Raw genomic sequence first — 3,047 nt, forward strand, 5'->3', positions numbered from 1 at the left:
GTCTCAAGCTAGGCGTTGTCAGTAGCTTTTGGCGCAACATGGAGGAAGTATTCGAGTTCAGATTTCTGGGACTTAGCGTATTTTTCAAAACTATTAATGGAAATAAACTATAAATGGGTCTCAAGCTAGGCGTGGTCAGTAGCTTTTGGCGCCACATGGAGGAAGTATTCGAGTTCAGATTTCTGGGACTTAGCGTATTTTTCAAAACTATTAATAAATTAAACTATAATGGGTCACAAGCTAGGCGTTGCTCAGTAGCTTTTGGCGCACATGGAGGAAGTATTCGAGTTCAGATTTCTGGGACTTAGCGTATTTTTCAAAACTATTAATGGAAATTAAACTATAAATGGGTCTCAAGCTAGGCGTTGGTCAGTAGCTTTGGCGCAACATGGAGGAAGTATTCGAGTTCAGATTTCTAGTTAGCGTATTTTCAAAATATTAAACCGAATCAAACATAAAATGATGAAACCTACACGACGTTCCGGTTATGGACGAAAAGTGACGATTTAGCCGGTCAGGATAGCCGTGCACCAAAATTGTGTACCGATCAGGGAAAGTACAACACGGAGGGCGCAGCCCGAGCGTACGCGTTCATGGATGTCCATGTTGGTACAAGTTGCCGGTCAGGATAGCCGTGCACCAAAATTGTGTACCGATCAGGGAAAGTACAACACGGAGGGCGCAGCCCGAGCGTACGCGTTCATGGATGTCCATGTTGGTACAAGTTGCCGGTCAGGATAGCCGTGCACCAAAATTGTGTACCGATCAGGGAAAGTACAACACGGAGGGCGCAGCCCGAGCGTACGCGTTCATGGATGTCCATGTTGGTACAAGTTGCCGGTCAGGATAGCCGTGCACCAAAATTGTGTACCGATCAGGGAAAGTACAACACGGAGGGCGCAGCCCGAGCGTACGCGTTCATGGATGTCCATGTTGGTACAAGTTGCCGGTCAGGATAGCCGTGCACCAAAATTGTGTACCGATCAGGGAAAGTACACTACGTTCCTATGACTTGGGTGAAAAGTGTTGATAAAGTGCCGGATAGGATAGACGGTGGCTTATCGTACACATCACAAACAAAAACCCCTTAGTGAGCAGTAGCAAGTGTCGATGGAACAAAGCGAAGGCAATACAAACTGATCAAGTACAATAAAGAACGCTACGTACTAGGACTTCTGTCCAAGAATGGTGTCCGCGACGGGAGGGCAATGGTCGAGCAAGCAGGTTTCCCTAGTAAACCTTGTATGGTAAACATACCCAAGCGTGTCCGTATGCACGCAACGATAGTCACGAACGGGCACATACCTAGGGAAAGTACTCTACGTACTAGGACTTCTGTCCAAGAATGGTGTCCGCGACGGGAGGGCAATGGTCGAGCAAGCAGGTTTCCCTAGTAAACCTTGTATGGTAAACATACCCAAGCGTGTCCGTATGCACGCAACGATAGTCACGAACGGGCACATACCTAGGGAAAGTACTCTACGTACTAGGACTTCTGTCCAAGAATGGTGTCCGCGACGGGAGGGCAATGGTCGAGCAAGCAGGTTTCCCTAGTAAACCTTGTATGGTAAACATACCCAAGCGTGTCCGTATGCACGCAACGATAGTCACGAACGGGCACATACCTAGGGAAAGTACTCTACGTACTAGGACTTCTGTCCAAGAATGGTGTCCGCGACGGGAGGGCAATGGTCGAGCAAGCAGGTTTCCCTAGTAAACCTTGTATGGTAAACATACCCAAGCGTGTCCGTATGCACGCAACGATAGTCACGAACGGGCACATACCTAGGGAAAGTACTCTACGTACTAGGACTTCTGTCCAAGAATGGTGTCCGCGACGGGAGGGCAATGGTCGAGCAGCAGGTTTCCCTAGTAAACCTTGTATGGTAAACATACCCAAGCGTGTCCGTATGCACGCAACGATAGTCACGAACGGGCACATACCTAGGGAAAGTACTCTACGTACTAGGACTTCTGTCCAAGAATGGTGTCCGCGACGGGAGGGCAATGGTCGAGCAAGCAGGTTTCCCTAGTAAACCTTGTATGGTAAACATACCCAAGCGTGTCCGTATGCACGCAACGATAGTCACGAACGGGCACATACCTAGGGAAAGTACTCTACGTACTAGGACTTCTGTCCAAGAATGGTGTCCGCGACGGGAGGGCAATGGTCGAGCAAGCAGGTTTCCCTAGTAAACCTTGTATGGTAAACATACCCAAGCGTGTCCGTATGCACGCAACGATAGTCACGAACGGGCACATACCTAGGGAAAGTACTCTACGTACTAGGACTTCTGTCCAAGAATGGTGTCCGCGACGGGAGGGCAATGGTCGAGCAAGCAGGTTTCCCTAGTAAACCTTGTATGGTAAACATACCCAAGCGTGTCCGTATGCACGCAACGATAGTCACGAACGGGCACATACCTAGGGAAAGTACTCTACGTACTAGGACTTCTGTCCAAGAATGGTGTCCGCGACGGGAGGGCAATGGTCGAGCAAGCAGGTTTCCCTAGTAAACCTTGTATGGTAAACATACCCAAGCGTGTCCGTATGCACGCAACGATAGTCACGAACGGGCACATACCTAGGGAAAGTACTCTACGTACTAGGACTTCTGTCCAAGAATGGTGTCCGCGACGGGAGGGCAATGGTCGAGCAAGCAGGTTTCCCTAGTAAACCTTGTATGGTAAACATACCCAAGCGTGTCCGTATGCACGCAACGATAGTCACGAACGGGCACATACCTAGGGAAAGTACTCTACGTACTAGGACTTCTGTCCAAGAATGGTGTCCGCGACGGGAGGGCAATGGTCGAGCAAGCAGGTTTCCCTAGTAAACCTTGTATGGTAAACATACCCAAGCGTGTCCGTATGCACGCAACGATAGTCACGAACGGGCACATACCTAGGGAAAGTACTCTACGTACTAGGACTTCTGTCCAAGAATGGTGTCCGCGACGGGAGGGCAATGGTCGAGCAAGCAGGTTTCCCTAGTAAACCTTGTATGGTAAACATACCCAAGCGTGTCCGTATGCACGCAACGATAGT

The sequence above is a fragment of the Anopheles merus genome, unplaced genomic scaffold (genome assembly GCF_017562075.2).
Source record: "Anopheles merus strain MAF unplaced genomic scaffold, AmerM5.1 LNR4000059, whole genome shotgun sequence".
Classification (NCBI taxonomy): domain Eukaryota; kingdom Metazoa; phylum Arthropoda; class Insecta; order Diptera; family Culicidae; genus Anopheles; species Anopheles merus.